The sequence below is a fragment of the Capsicum annuum genome, chromosome 2 (assembly GCF_002878395.1).
Source record: "Capsicum annuum cultivar UCD-10X-F1 chromosome 2, UCD10Xv1.1, whole genome shotgun sequence".
NCBI classification, from domain to species: domain Eukaryota; kingdom Viridiplantae; phylum Streptophyta; class Magnoliopsida; order Solanales; family Solanaceae; genus Capsicum; species Capsicum annuum.
The window spans coordinates 56,334,308-56,351,663 of record NC_061112.1 but is presented as its reverse complement, the minus strand read 5'-3'; the positions used below and the strand labels follow the sequence as shown (position 1 = coordinate 56,351,663).

At 38.8% G+C, this 17,356-nt stretch overlaps 1 non-coding gene and 1 pseudogene across 1 annotated transcript; one reads left to right on the top strand and one right to left on the bottom strand.

Moving 5' to 3' along the window:
- Positions 1–15,068: 15,068 nt before the first annotated feature.
- LOC124896163 lies at positions 15,069–16,507 on the bottom strand (annotated as a pseudogene).
- Positions 16,508–16,550: 43 nt separating this feature from the next.
- Positions 16,551–16,706, top strand: LOC124896396. The gene has a single exon (XR_007052758.1). It is a non-coding gene; the product is annotated as a 5.8S ribosomal RNA (ribosomal RNA).
- Positions 16,707–17,356: the final 650 nt, after the last annotated feature.

Here is a 17,356-nt window from a genome sequence, read left to right as displayed (position 1 = left end):
TGCGTATATTTATTTTAACCGCTCCATGACCTTTAGCTTTTTCACTTCCTTAAGATTCGAAGAACCTAAAGGAAGTTATCTATCTGACACTCTCTATCTTCTCTATTTTTACCTTATTTAAGCTAGTTCACTCCTTTTGTCTTTTTATCACAAATAAAGAGAAACGCAAGAGCTTGAATTTATAAGTTAGCTTTGTCTCTGAAGTTTCAAGCATGTAGTGTACCTGCACAATCTAGATATGTGAAAACCCTTCTCTTTTGGTTGTCTATATTAAGTGTATGATCATGATTTGTTTTCTTGGTTTGTTTTTATTGTGTTGAGTTTGAATGACTTGATTTGGACTTCAATGTGCCAATTTGTGTGAAATCTGAGTAACATAAGTTGTAAAACTAGAAGAATGTGCTTAAAATATGAGTTTAGTTCTATGGTGATAGTTGGAAATTGATCTGATATGCAATTGCTCGACAAAAGGGTCAAACCCAAAATTGTGGCTGAAGGCGAAGATGTGATAGTTGAATTGGTGGACCATCAACTTTATGACGGACTACCAACATGACCATCACAAAGCATTCTGAGATTAAACATTCTGGATAAGAAGTGATGGTTGAATTGGTGGATCATCAACTTTATGACAGACCGCCAATTTTTCCATCATAAAGCACTTTGAGATGACATTTTCTGGATAAGCAGCGACGGTTGAATTGATCAACCGTCAACTTTTCGACGGATCACCAACTTGACCATCACAATGCAAAATTACATGATTTAACTATTTTTAAATCTTGAACTAATTTGTCACTTCTTCTTCAGGTGTTATGGCCCCTAAACTTCTATAAACCAGAGGAGGAAGATCTCAACGAGGTCGGAATGAGTCTGCATTAGCATACAACACCAAAATAAATAAAAGAGAAACTCTCATACTTTCCCAGTCTAAGGAGGAGAGTGAGAATACCTCTAGTAGTACAAGTTCAAGCCCCGATGAGGCAACTATTGCTGAAACTCAACCATTATTTGTAGCGGGTTTTACCGAAGCTGTTAACGTAGAGGGTTAAATGGAAGTTCCTGATGCTGTAGTTGAACCTAAGGGTGATAATGTTATCAGGTGGAAGTATCCATAGATTTGAGAAGCTCTCAGGTGGCAGATAGAGAGGGCATAAAAAGAGTTCTATGACAGGTTGACACCCACAGCTTGAGGGATCAGAAGATTTTTCATAGAAGAACATCAGATTATGACAATAGAACTTCATGAATATCCCTAGTTTGAGTGCCGGTTCAATGAATATGGACTAGCATGGGTGAGTAGATCACTAGGAGAGTACCAACAAAGCAAGGTAAGGGAATTCTTTATAAATTATCTATGTTTGGTGAAAGCGGAATGCCCAAAGAGGACTACAATCTTAAATAGACCAAATAGGGAGTCTGTCTTTGTTTCAGGAGTCACCATTGATATCTCAGCCTGAATAATTAACAGGATGCTATTTGGGCCAGGATATGAGGCTCAACCCACTGTCCTAGATTTTGAGTATAGAATGAGAAATGCTTTCAGTAAGAGATGTAGGGATGCTTCTTTATTGATTAATGATGGAAATCCTTCCTAGTTTACTAATACCTAAGAGCGCATTACAAAGTTCACTCTTATCTTTAAAGCTAAGTTCTAGTGGGCTATTGTTTGGTTGACGTTAATGCCAACAGAAAGAGATAGGAACCTGGATCATTATAGAGCAGTAGTAGTAGCTAGTTTGGTTTCAGGGCTACCAATTTATTTTTGCCAGCTAATTGCACACGATAGTTCATGTGGGCACATAAAGTCACCACTTCTGTACCCTTCCCACATTTGATTAATGAGTTTTGCAAACAAACCGGTGTGCCACTGATTCGTAGGGTTGACAACAAAATATAGGCTACACATAGGCAAGACATTGAGAAATAAAAATATGAATCAAAGTTCAAAATTTGCATGACCAAGCCTCTAACATATCAATCTCAGTCTACACCAGTTCCTGAGGCCATAGAAATGCCCGAAGGTATGCCTTTACCCATCACTACGTATGTACCACCTGATTATGTGCCCCAGGGTATGTCTGTAGGGTCAGGTTCTACACAATTTGCTGGTGGAGTGGAGTTTGTGGAATACATATTCAATCCAAAAAATTTTGTCAGGGTGGTAAAGAATCAAAAGCGAGTTCAGAAACAATTAGAAAAGTGGGCTGGAGATTTCAAACCTTTTATGGATGAAATTGTGGCCAAAGCAGTCAGGCCATTTCAAACCATTCAAGTGAAGATGGATAACATGGAAGCCTGCATCAACAAAAGGCTAGATTCACTGTCTCTCCCTGATCTTGCCAAGCTCATGGCTGAGTTTGAGCAGGCAAAGGCTGACATAGCAGTGTTAACGGGGAAACAATCACAGTTTCCTGTATTTAACCTGACTTTAATGGTAAGTGAGGATGATAAGGGAATTCTGGATCTAATGGGTAGACCCGTAAAGGACAAAGGAAAGCAGCAAATGGATGAAAAAACAGCAAGGAAAGAAGAAAAAATAAGGTAGAGAGAAGCAATATCACCTGAGGAGTTAGACCAACATAATCTAAAAAGTGCTATAAAGAAGTCAAAGAAAGAAGCTTAGAGAAAGCAAAGAGAAGTAGAAAATAAAATAGCGGGAGTCTCTACTAGTGCTGCCCCAATAAGGGGGTGAAGTAAAGGTTCAGCTCGGGAGATGATCCCTAAAAGTGTGAAGGGTAAGGTTGTGAGTGCTCCTACCACCTTAGGGGCCAGCATTGCACCGAGTGAGAATGCAGGTATCTCACCCCACCTGACATATGCCTCATCGAAATAGGAGGCAAAGTAAATATCCCAATTCAACCATGTACGGTAAATTATTGCTTTGATGATAATGCATATCTTTCTATGTGGGGGTGCGTGTATTTATATCATGGTTGGATGTTGCTGCCGATATTTTGAATCCAATCATGTACTATCTAGTAGAAGCGGCATGTTTAGGGTGTTTTTATTACTGTATTTCAAATTCTGCAGCTTGTGATGTAAATATCTGTGTTTAATGATTATCTATAAAATATTTCTGTTTTACTACTTTGTGGTAAATATGGATAAGAAATGATGTTGGCATAAGACTATGAGCATGTGTATGTATAAGAAAACATGGGTACATAACCTTCAGTAAATCTGCATTTGGCATTATTCTATAAGAGGTGCATGAATCATGTGATGAACATTCTAAGAGTTGCATAAGAAGTTTAGCTCAATTGCCTGTCGGTGTGAGGATTTAATTTTAGTTCTTGTATAGTCTAATGCCTAGAACTTGCCCGAGTCAATGATATGGTCTTCTAGTAGATTTAATAGGATAGGATAACAAGCCTCCTTGTACTTTTAGCCCATTTAGCCTAAATAGATAACCCCACTAAAAAGATTTTTATCTCATTTGAACCCATCTTGTGCCTTTAAGTCCCTTTTTCAATTCCAATAAAGTTCATTCACCCTCTGTAGGGCGTTAGCATCCTACTCTGGCCCTGGCCCAATATTTAGGTATTGTACACTTTAACTTAGGAAAAACACCTAAGTTGAGGGTGACTTTTGTCAAGGAACCAAATGCCAAATAGAAAGTGAGTGTAAATTTTAATCTAAAAGCTTTTAGCCCTGATCAGTTCAAAGATATTGTGCACCTTGACTGAATGAATCAACATAATTGTAGGGTGGCTGATGCTTGTCTTCTTCACTTAAAAAAAAGAGTTTTATGTCTGAAGAAGAGCCTGTTATTGGAAGTAGTAATGAGCTAATCTGGGCTACAGCAATGCCAAGGCAAGGAGATTTAAGTGTTAATGAGTCATTTATCTAAAAACATATCCTTACCTGACCTGAAGCCTCATCACAAGCCGTGAAAAGACCTGTTTGACCTTAGCGACTTGACCTTGAGGAGATGTCGTATGGCTAGGGAAAGCCTATGCCTATTTTTGACTATGCTTGTAAATTCTTTGATGAGTGTGAGAGTTTAGATTTTGTCCAATCATGTGATGAGTGGTGGATTTCATTGTTGTGAGGGAAACTGGAGTTTTACTGAGTTTTGTTGTTCTGTGTGGGATGTAACATCCATGTTTGTGTACTGAATTATGATCAATACCGGGTGTAGAACCTGATGTGTTAAATTCATGTGAGTGGAATGATGAGTGAATAGTTGCAGCAAAATGTTCAGTGGTTTGTTGCAGGTCATTGTATTGTTCATGTTTGCAATTAGGTGTTGAGTTGCTTGAGGATAAGCAATTATCTTAAGTTGAGGGTGTTGATGTTCAGGCTTTTGAAGGAAAATTTAGCATCATCTTCTTGGGAAAATTATATGTTTTCAAGCAACCAAAGTGGTATTTAATGAGTCTTTTTAGTGTTTCAAGGTAAGGAATGAACCACAGAAGAAACTTGGAAAAATTAACAATAAAAGGAATCTGACGGTAAAAATGGTGGACCATCATACTTTCGACGGACCACCAGTTAGACCATCAGAACTTATCCAAAAACCACTTTTCTAAAGGACTCAATGACGGACCAAATGGTGGACCATTAAACTTTCAACGGACAACCAGGTGTACCGTCAACCCTTATCCAGAAACCACTCTTCAGAAGGACTTAGTTATGGACAAAATGATTGACCGTCATACTTTCGATGGACCACTAGTTGGATCGTCAGGCCTTATCCAGAAACCACTCTTCTGAAAGTCCCAGTGACAGACCAAATGGTGGACCGTCATACTTTCGACAGACCACTAGTTGGACCTTTAGGCCTTATATAGAAACCACTCTTTTGAAGGACTCAGTGACGGACCAAATGGTGGACCATCAGACTTTCGACGGACCACTACTTTGGCCATAAACTTGGACGCAGTTTTTCTGATTTTAAAACTTAAATTCCTTTTTACCTGGGAACATATAATTACCAAATTTTTGGGTTAGTGGAGAGAATTTTACTTTTTTACAAGTTTATCATCTATTAAAACTCTCTGTAACCTAGTACCTTGGGATTGAAACATATATTTGGGGAAGTTAATCATTCAATTCTTTATTGAAGATTCAAGAACTGATTCATGAGATTTTTGTTAGTAATTTCTAAATCTATTTATTAATAATACAAGAATTATTTCTTATTCTTCTATGGAATTTTCTGGCTAGTTCCCATAACTAGGGTTATGGGATCCTTACTGTGAAAAGCATCTATGGGTTGTGAATCAAATTGAGTTCCATGAATAACTAATATTGTATAAACCTTTCTTTAATTTAATGGCTTTTCTAGGTTACAAACTTGAAAAGTGAGCCGAAGAACATCACTTGTCTGAAAGGAAAGTGTTTGTTGGGAAGAGAAAGTGGTTACATGAATTCTAAGGACTTTAACCTTTGGAATAATGGCAAATTCCCTAACAGGATTCGCATACATGAGAAAAAGGTTGAAAGAACAATGTATCCTTTGAGTTTGAGAGAATTAGAGTATAATCTATTCACTTAGGTTTAGAGAATATGGGATAAAGAATAGGATTCAACCCTTGTTGCAATTGAATTTGCTAAATGGAACTCTTAACTGATTCAAAACCCTAATTGTGATAGCATTTTGGTAACCATAGCCCTGGTTTATTTAATCTCATTAAATTACTAGTTACAAAGAGAATCATTCGCTGGAATACTCTTGTTACAATTAATTACTTTATAAGCTACAAATAACAAAAACCCATATTCAGGAAACTCTGATCAGTTGTCCGGTAACGATTACAATACTTAGTGAGTAGAGTATTCCCAATGCGATTTGGCACCCAACCTAGTTGAGTTCTATATTTGACAGTGACCGCTTACACTTTCTAACGAGAGTTATAATTTGGGCGTATTAGTGACCTCCAACTGGGTAAGCATAACTCACTTCCAATATACTCAATATATAAACTTCTGGGATGCACCTCCTAATAATACCATCCGCATATCACAAAAAAAGATACAACTCATCCCAGAAGTAATGGGTCACATCATGGAGAAATTTTTCCTTTGATGAAAGTAAAGATTTTCTTGTACCACCTCGCTCACCATATAATTTACAAAATTAGTATACCAAGGTATTTTCACCATAACAACAACCAATATTTCCTCTTCTGAAAATGCATTATTGATCTCAAATTCATCTCTAACTACTTGTTCACTTTCCAGCCCGAACAGATAATCCGTAACTTGGTTTTTGCACCCCTTTCTATATTTGACTTCAAAGTCAAATTCTTGAAGCAGCAGAACCCATCTAATCAACCTTAGCTTCGCATACTTGTTTGCTATCAAATATCTCAAGGATGCATGGTCAGTGTGGACCACTACCTTGGTTCCTAGCAAATAAGCCCAAAAGAGTTAAAATGTATAGTTAACTGTAAGAAGTTCCTATTCTATGATAGTGTAGTTCTTTTGAGCTCCATTCAGTGCTTTGCTAGCATAATAAATTTGATAAAACAATTTGTCTTTATTTTGTCTCAGCACAGCTCCTAGGGCAACACCGCTTGCATCATACATGATCTCAAACGGTTTTGACCAATGCACTGTAACAATGATAGGGGCCTCAACAAGCTTCCTTTTAAGGCATTCAAATGCCTTCAAGCAATCATCATCAAAGGAGAACTTAGTTTCCTTCTCCAAAAGTTTGCAAAATGGATTTTCAATCTTAGAGATGTCCCTTATAAACCATCGACAAAAGCCATCATGACCAAAAAAACTATGAACTTCCTTCACTAAGATGGGAGGTGGTAGCTTCTGAATAACCTTAACCATGTCTCCATCAACCTCTATTTAGTTTGTAGAAATTTTGTGCCCGAGAACAAGCCCTCCTTCACTATGAAGTGGCATTTCTCCCAGTTCAGCACCAAATTAAGCTCCACACATCAGTGCAAGGCTCTATTTAGGTTCGCCAAACAAAGCTCAAACGAATCTCCTACCATAGAAAAATCATCCATGAACACCTCCAAGGTGTCTTCCACCATATCTATGAAAATGGACATCATGCACCTTTGAAAGGTAGTAGGTGAATTACATAGCCAAAACGACATCTGGTTGAATGAAAAGGGCCATACTAGCATGTGAAAGTTATTTTCTCCTGATCTTCAGGAGCAATACAAATTTGGTTATAGCCAGAATAGCCATCCAAGAAATAATACCATCCCCTTCCTACCAATCGATAAAGAATTTGATCCATGAAGGGCATTGGGAAGTGGTCCTTCAAAGTCCATGAGTTTAGTTTGCGATAGTCCATGCAAACTCTCCACCCAATCACAGGACTGAGAGGAATCAATTCTTTCTTTTCATTTTCAACAACAATCATTCCCCCTTCCTTAGGCACACATTGAACTGGGCTTACCTATTTACTGTCTGAAATAGGATAAGCCACTCCTGCATCCAGCCACTTCATAATTTCCTTCTTAACCACCTGTTCCCTCAGTGGATTAAGACGGTTTTGATGCTTGATGGTTGAAGTACAATATTTCTCAAGTTGTTTCTTATGAGTGCAGATGTTAGGGGAAATTTTGTACCTTTCTCAAGTTGTATCTTATGAGTGTAGATTCTAGGGGGAATGCCAATAATATCTACAATAGTCTAACCTATTGCTTTTTTGTTCCTCTAAAGCACCAAAATAAGTGCCTCCACTTGCTGCTTGCCCAAATCAGCTACAATGATAACAGGCATCATATTTCTATTGCCCAGAAACACGTACCTTAAATGCACTGACATCTCTTTTAATTCCAACACCGGTGGCTCTTCAGTAGATGGCTTAGCCGATGGAGTTGGTTAATTTTTAAGATCAAGATCTAGCTTTTTTGGAGCATAAGAATATGATCCCATTCCTGTCAAAGCACAAACATCCTCTTCATACTCCTCAAGCCTTCACGATCAAAATTGATCAGCACTACAACTAGAGGTTCAATGGCAAATTTCTCCTCTATAGGCACCTCCTGCTTATCTTCATAATATACATCAACAATTGAGAAAACACTCATTTCTTTATGTTTCTTCATCGATTGGCACATATCAAATCGCACCACTTTATCATTCAGCCTAAATAAGAGCTTATTAGCTCGCAAATCAATTTACATACTTTCAGTTGTGAGGAAAGGTCAACCTAAGATTATGGGCACCTAGAAGTCAACCTTAGAATCTAGAATGATTAAATTCGCAGGAAATATGAAGCTATCTACCTTCAATAAAAAATCATACAAAATACCAACTAATCATTTTACCGACCTATCTACCATCACAAGTCCCATGTTGGTTGGTGTGGGATCTCCTGAACCCAACTTTTTATACATAGCTAGTAGCATAAAATTGATGGTTGCTCCCAAATCACATAAGGCCTTAGCAAATTCCAGCAACCTAATCGTACAAAGAATAGTGAATTCTCTTATGTCTACCTTCTTCTGCACCAAGGACCTCGTAGAAATAGCACTACAATAATGAAGATTCCACTGGTTCATATCTTACTGCTCTTTTCTTTGTTACAAGATCCTTCATAAATTTAGCATATCCTGGCATTTGCTCAAGTGCCTCTACCAAAGGCATATTTACTGTTAGCTTCTTCGACATTGCAATGAATTTACTAAATTTTACGTCGTTTGTCTTCTTCTTCAATCCTTGAGAACAAGCAGGTGGTGGTTTTGGGAGAGTATTCACCACTACTTCAGTCTCCTTTCCTTTGCTTTTCTCCAACTCATCAATCTACTGATGGTTGGATGGTATATTAGCAATAACTTTATCCAGTTTTTCAAACTCTGCTGGCTAAGTTTCGTCATACTCAATATCTTTTTCAATCACAGCTTTGCCCACAAACGGGCTTGTTAATACCTTACCACTTCATGTGGTAATTGCCATGCAGGAGCCGTCATTTTAAGGATTTTGAACTGTATCACTTTGCAAAGTTCTGCTGTTCTTCTGATTTAATACTGCTGAGAGTTGGCTTATTTGTAGCTCCAACTGCTTGATAGAAGTAGAGTGTGAGTTTACCAATTGACGCATGAAAGACAAGTTACTCTTCATAGTGGTCACCCCCGAGTTGGTAGTCTCAACTACCTTCATTAATTTCTCTATCATGTCCTCCATGGACATCTTACCAGAGCTAGTTGCAACATTATCTCTACTTCTAGGAGGTACATATAGTCCACTCCTATCATTTTTGTTCTTCCAGTTTCCTTCATTTCCGTAGCTACTACCTCAAAAACCCCATGCTTATTTATATAGTTTGACTCTTTTTTCAAATCAGAATCAGCTCTTCTATGGGATGCAACAGCATTTACCTTTTTAGTTTTTCCAGATAATAGATGTTTAGTGAACAAATCCATTTGTGTATTTAAATGGGCCATATCCTAGACACGTTCTTCCTCCTTCTTGTATTTTTATATAGTCATACTACAAGACACAGTAGGACTTTCTACCAAAGAATCCCTAGTATGCTAAGCTCTATTTTGTTTGGTCATTCGATTAAGAATTTCTAAGGCCTATTAAAAACTAAGATCCACAAATGATACCTATGCAGAATTATCGACAACTGGCTTCGTAATAGAGTTCAAATCCTTATAAAGAGTCCCCATCAGATGAATATCTATCATATTATGGTTTGGGCACTAGGTCAGCTTTTTTATGAACCTCTCCCATGTCTCGTGAAGAGCTTTGATTGGGATCTGCCTAAATTTACTGAACTCACCCCTCAACTGTACCCTCCTACAATACAGAAAAAATCGTTGGTTATAGAATCAGACATCAACTCATTAAGCCACAATGTTGCCTCTCTAGATAGAGACAACAGAAATAAATGCAGGTGGATGGCATTCTGTCCTACTCCCAGGTTATTAAAGGATTTGCAAATAGTGACAAAGTTCACTAAATGCATATTGGGATAATCTCCCGGGAGTCCACCAAACAACCTTTTTAGATGAAGGAGTTAAATCATTTTACTGGTATTATTAAACTTTGCTCCTGGTGCTAGAGGTGGAGGAATAATAGCTCCAGTGGCATCAGCTCCATCCATTCCATCCTCATCATCATTAGGACCAAATTGTACCACTTAGTGATAAGGTGTCGCCCTAAAAGAATAGTTTCTATATACATGATTGTTCATTGTTGCAGCTATATTTTATGCACGCCTTTGATTAACAAGATCTAACAATTCGTAGTCCCCTAAATCTTCATCAACAAGATTAGAATGACGTGTCTGTTGACCATCATTCTGCTGATTTAGCTGAGCTCTAACCAAAATAGCTAGTCTCTCAGCATCTTGGGGATCTTCTATTCAACCAATTAGATACAGTTCTAGGTGTATTAGTAATAATGGTGCACCCGATCTTTGTGTACTTGGCATACACAAAAACTCCCCTGCACAGAATAAAAATAACAAACAAAAGTAAAATTTGAGAAACTTGACGAACAGTCAATTAACAAGCATCAATTAACAAGCACAAACTTAATTGACAACCGTATTCCCCGGCAGCGGCATCAAAATTTGATACACCTAAATTATAACTCTCTTACAAAAGAGTAAGCGATCGCTGTCAAATATAGAACCTAACTAGGTTGGGTGTCGAATCCCACAAGGAATACCGTATTGACTAAGTATTGTGACTATTATGAGGATGTTGACCTAAGGTTTCTAAGTAAATGGGAGTTTGTATATGTTAACAAAATTCTTTCGTATTTATATCACACAAGGTCCAGCAACTGAGAGTTAATGTAGATGTAATTTCAATAAGAATGAATTAACTAGAGTTATGCTTACCAAGATGTTCAAACAGTTAGGTTTGTGAGTTTGTACTTGAATTCTAACTTATGTGTTCAATTGCAAGAATTATTGAATTCTAAGAATTACTCACGTGTTTATCAACCTAATGAGTGTTTCACCCATTACTTCTTTCGAACCTAAAGGATTTATGCATTATTCAATAACATTCTCATGAGGGTTGATCCTATTAAGGCATCAACCCATTAACCTAAAGGCTAAACCTATGGAGTTCATGTGAATCCCTTCTTTTCCCAACATCTGCTTTCTTGTAAGACAAGTGGTGTTCATGGTCTCACTTCTCAAGTTTGCAACCAAGAGATGTCATTATAATGAAGAAAGATTTATGCAATTTTGATAGATATTAGAAATCAAACCAATTCACAACCCCAAAATAGTTTTCTACATCAAGGATCCCATAACACTAGCTATGGAAGTTTAGCTACTCATCTCCATATAAGAAATAAAAGATATATTGATGTTCATAAATTGCTTCAAGATAGTACTTACAAAAGTCACAATATTGTTCTTACAATCTTCAATGGAAAATATAAAACTAATAATCAGCTTTCAACTCTAGATTCAAATTTAAATGAAAAGTGTTACACAACTCTTAATAGAGGAGAAAGTATGAAACAAATGACCAAAGAAACATAATAAACCCTAATACTTGGTATTTATATGTTTCTAGAACTGGAATATTAAAATTTGAACTTTGAGTTGCCGCTTCATGCTTGACAGGTTGATCGACGATTCATTGATGAGGCGACGATCCATTGCATAGACTTTTGTAGGAGCACCGGCAAGTCTATGTTCTGTTTGTGGGCGACGGGTAGGGTGATGGTTCGTTGCCTGGACCATGGCATGACATCCAGTGTTTCCTCATTCTATTTCTTAGTGATAGTTTAGGCCAATAGTTTATCACAGAGTCGAAGGTCCGTCGGCTAGACCATCGCAGGCTGTCCAGTGTCACTGTCTTCTATTTTTGGGCGACGGTTCAGACCAACGGTTCGTCACAAGGTTGATGGTCTGTTGCCTGATCTGTCAATGATCTTTTTTATTTATTTTGCCCAGTTTAGCCAAGTTATCCTTTACACTCAGTTCTTATCCTAAAAACACTAAAGTACACAGTTAAATGCAACAATAGTTACTTGAAAACACAATTATCCTAAGAAAAAGGCCTAAAATGTTCCTAAAAAACTAGAACATCTGGCATAGCCTCACCCAAGATTGCCACTCGTTTTTCAAGTGTCGCGTGCATTTCATTCCAAACAGTTAAGTATGATATCAAGTGGCCTTTTGTGCAAAACAACGACATCACAATTAGAGGTTTTTCACAACGCAGAGTATGGCTCAAGAGCTCAATGATTGCGTCGCAAGGCCAACGTCGGTTTCATGTTGCAATTAGAGGTTTAGGTAACCATCAAGTGCAATCCTAGAGACATGTCCAATGACCTGGGCTCTGAATCTCAAAAAATCGATAGCGTTTAAAACAAGTGTTGTCAAGTGTCGTGATGAAAAATACTGAAGGACCTATAGTGTCCTACCATGGTGGTGTCTTTTTTGAGTTGGTTTAACCAAGGTACCACAACACTGTGCACCATGGCACCATGGAACCAAGCCACCATAGCACTAAGGCACCAAGGCGTAGTGTCACCACGGCACCATGCACCATGGCACCAAGGCACCATGGCACCCAGGCACCGAGCACCATGGCACCCATGCATCCTAAGCTAGGAACTGTGTGCTTGGAACCCTCACGCCCGTGCACCCACCGCAAGCGCATCCAGGCACCATAACACCATGGGCACGGAGAAGGCACCGTGCAACAATTAAAAGTGCGTAAACCTAGGTTCGATCATCTGAATATATTCATAACGTTCATCCATCATCATCCACACTATTGCATACTTCTGTCATTAAATATATGCTCTAATTTTTTTTAATATGATTTCAATATTACCTCATATGTTGGGGCAGTTTTCGTAATGTCCCTAAGTTTATTTTTTTAATTTTTTATTTAATCCTTAAATATTTAAATTTAAATACCGAATATGCATTCAATTATTGGTTTAGGTCATTGTAATATGCATGTTTTTGGGTTGTTATTTATCTATTTCATTCTAGAAGATTTTCCTAATGTCTCCCACATTATTTTATATTTTTTTAATTTTTTTATTTAATATTCTTAAATTTTAATATTTTATATCGTTACGTTATACGTATACATATGCACTCAATTATTGGTTTAAGGTTACTTCATTCTAATATGCATGTCTTGGGGTTGTTACTTATCTGTTGCATTCTTGGTGGTTTTACTAACGTCCCCACGTTATTTTTATATATTTTAAATTTTTTAATGTAATATCTTTAAATTTTGATATTTTATATCATTACATTAAAAGTACAAATATGCAATCAATTATTTGTTTAAGGTTACTTCATGCGTTGGTAATTTTTTTCTACTATTTTTATATTTTTAAAATATTTTTCATATTTTTTAATTTATGTTTATTTATTTTTTGAATTTTCATAAATAATATTTATAAAAGCATATTTTCTTAATGAAAATTATCATTTACAAATTACGTGAGTCTTTTGTGAGTGCATTGGCTCAATCTTATGTCAAAACGTGCAGTTCTGGTCTGTACTTGTCTAGTATGATTTTCTAGCAAAATAATGTCTACTTCTATCACTTGGGGTTTTTTTTAAGCATATATAAGGGGGTAGAGGTGTTCAAAGACCTTCAAGGAGACTATCGCTAGTTGTCATAGGTGCTCACTAGGAATGTTGGTGTGCAGTATAGGCACATGGCAACATGCATCGGTAGTTCGTATAGGCCGTCGGTGCCTGCAAAATAATGTCGACCGCACTTCATTGTTTGATCGTGTCTACTATCAGTGGCGTCTTCCATGACAAAACTGTTGGAACTTGATTTTGGATGAGGCGGTGTTTTATGCATGTGGTCGAGTTCTGGATACTGCTCTCAGGGGAAGCTCTAGGCACTGCATGCATGGGGTCGAGCCAAATCCGCATAAAGCGTCAGCGGCCGATGTGGGCAGCGCCTGTGCACTAGCCTCGGTGCGCCTTCATCTTTTCTACTCCCCCAAGCGCAGGCTATCGTGTCAAATGAGACTTGATTTAGCCTTACAATGTCCGCATGGGCAGCAACACATGACTTCTATTGCTGGGCATTGGGGCCGGTGCTGGGCGTACATTGACAGAGCATTTGGACACACGATGCATTATTAGTATTTGGCATATGCGGTTTGGTTGGATCCATGCTGGAGCAGCGACGTCCTGATCTACCTTCCATCTCATTCGTGGGGAAAGTACAATTTAGGCTTTCCTGGAGTCGGTTTCCTATGTGACATACCTAATGGTAAGGCATTATCAAGTTTTATCGATCAACTTTGACCCCTCGCATTTTGTGCACGGGGTAAACTGAAAGGCCAACCCCGTATCTCACACCTTTCTTGCTTCGTCGTGTGATGTAGTGGTCCATGAGTGGCGGTCAATATTGTCAAATGTAGTAGATGCAGTGGGCATAGGGTTTTCATCGGGTCCTATCTGCCCTATACAGTGCTTCTTGCAAACGACGATAACGCTTGCCTTGAACCCATCCACGCCCTTTTGGGCAGGACGAGCTCATGCGATGCCAGCATCGATGAAGAATGCTACCTAGTTAATCCAGCTAGTAGACATATGTTTGTCTCAAATATTAAGCCATGCATATGTAAGTACGAACAAATTCAGACTGTGAAACAACGAATGGGTTATTAAATCAGTTATAGTTTGTTTGATGGTATCTACTACTCGGATAATCATCGTATTTCTAGAGCTAATACGTGAAAAAAAACCCAACTTCTGGAAGGGATGCATTTATTAGATAAAAGGTCAACCCAGGCTCTTTCTATTGCTGTAATGATTCATGATAACTCGACGGATCGCACGACCATCATGACAGCGATGCATCACTTAAATTTCTGCCCTATCAACTTTTGATGGTAGGATAGTGGCCTACCATGGTGGTGATGGGTAATGAAGAATTTGGGTTTGATTTTAGAGAGGGATCCTAAGAAATGACTACCACATCAAAGAAAGGAACTAGGTGCAGAAATTACCCAATCATGACACGGGGAGGTAGTGATAATAAATAAAAATACTGGGCTCAATGAGTCTGGTAATTGGAATGACTACAATCTAAATCCCTTAATAAGGATCTGGTAATTGGAATGACTACAATCTAAATCCCTTAATAAGGATCCATTGAAGGGAAAGTCTAGCGCCATCAACCGCGGTAATTCCATCTCCAGTAGTGTATATTTAATTTATTGCAGTTAAAAACCTCATAGTTAGACTTTAGGATGGACCGAACGGTCCGCCTATGGTATGCCCCAGTCATCTCATCCCTTCTATCGACGATGCACTCCTGGCCTCAACTGTCCGGGTCGTGTCTCCGGAACTGTAACTTTGAAGAAATTAGAGTGCTCAAAGCAAGCCTACACTGTCTATACATTAGCATGGGATAACATTATAGGGTTTCAGCCCTATTATGTTGGCCTTAAGGATCAGAGTAATGATTAATAGGGACAATTGAGGGCATTAGTATTTCATAGTCAGAGGTGAAATTCTTGAATTGATGAAAGGTGAACAACTATGAAAGAATTTGCCAAGGATGTTTTCATTAATCAAGAACGAAAGTTGGGGGCTCAAAGATAATCAGATATTGTCCTAGTCTCAACCATAAATGATGCCGACCAGGGATCAGTGGATGTTGGTTTTAGGACTCTATCGATACCATATGAGAAATTAAAGTTTTTGGGTTCTGGGGGGAGTACGCTCGCAAGGCTGAAACTTAAAGGAATTGACTGAAGGACACCACCAGGAGTGGAGCCTGCGTTTTAATTTGACTTAACACGGGGAAACATACCAGGTCCAGACATAGTAAGTATTGATATACTGAGCACTCTTTCTTGATTCTATGGGTGGTGGTGCATGGCCGTTCTTAGTTCAAAGAGCGATTTGTCTAGTTATTCCATTAATGAATGAGACCTCAGCATGATAACTAGCTATGTGGAGGTATCCCTTCGCGGTCAGCTTCTTAGAGGGACTACGAACTTTGAGGCCTCGAAAGTTTTAGGAAATAACAAGTCTGTGATGCCCTTAGATGTTTTGGGCCACGTGCTACATTGATGTATTCAACTATTTTATAGACTTGGCGGACAGGCTCGTGTAATATTTGAAATTTCATTGTGATTGGGATATATTATTGAAATTGTTAGTCTTTATTGAGGAATTCCTAGTAAGAGCGACTCATCATCTTACGTTAACTGCGTACCTTCCCTTTGCACACACCGGCCATCGCTCCTACTAATTGAATGATACAATGAAATGTTGGGATCGCGGCAACGTGGGTGGTTCGCTACCCGCGACATTGCGAAAAGTCCATTGAACCTTATGATTTAGAGGAAGGAGAAGTTGTTACAAGGTTTTCGTAGGTTAACCTGTGAAAGAATAATTATCAAAACCTACACAGCAGAACGACACGCAAACATGTTTAACAACTGGGATTCCGCGCGGGCGAGGTGCTTCAGCCCTCCACAAAAGCGCCATCCCCTCATCCCCGGCATTCACGCCCAGCGTACGCATCAGGCGACTAATGAACCCCGGTGCGGAAAGCGCCAAGGAATACTCTAATTCATAGTATGCCCCTCGAGCCCCATCCATAGCGTGCATTGGGGGGACCTGTGCTTCTTTTGTAAATAAAAATAACTCTCAGCAATAGATATCTCAGCTCTTGGATCGATGAAGAATGTAGCGAAATGCGATACTTGGTGTGAATTGCAGAATCCAGTGAACCATCGAGTCTCTGAAGGCAAGTTGTGCCTAAAGAAATTAGGCTGAAGGCATGTCTGCCTAGGCATCACACATCGCATTGCGCCGCTTGCATTGCATCTCAACCATGGGGTGCACTATTGTCGTTGGGCAGATACTTTCCTCTCGTGCACCTCGAGCTTGCATCTAGCCTAAATGCGAGTCCACATCGACGGACGTCGTGGCAAGTGATGGTTGTAACTCAACTCTCTTTGTTGTCGCGGCTACAACCCGTCGTGCATCCGGACTCCAGGACCCTATCTCACTTAAGCGCTCCAACCATGACCCCAGGTCAGGCTAGATTACCCACTGATTTTAAGCATATCAATAAGCAGAGGAAAAGAAACTTACAAGGATTCCCTTAGTAACGACGAGTAAATTAGGAACAACCCAGCCTTAGAATCAGGTAGTTCCATCATCCAAATTATTGTTTGGAGAAGCGTCCTTAGTGGCGGACCAAGCCCAAGTCCCCTGGAATGGGGAGCTAGAGAGAGTGAGATCCCCTTTGTGCTCGGACATTGTCGTAACACAAGGCGCTATCTACAAGTCAAATTGTTTAGCAATGCAGCCCAAATCGAGCGGTCAATTCCATCTAAGGCTAAATATGGGTGAGAGATCGATAGTGAACAAGTTCCACGAGGGAAAACTAAAAAGGACTTTGAAATAAGAGTCAAAGAGTGCTTGAAATTATTGGGAAAGAAG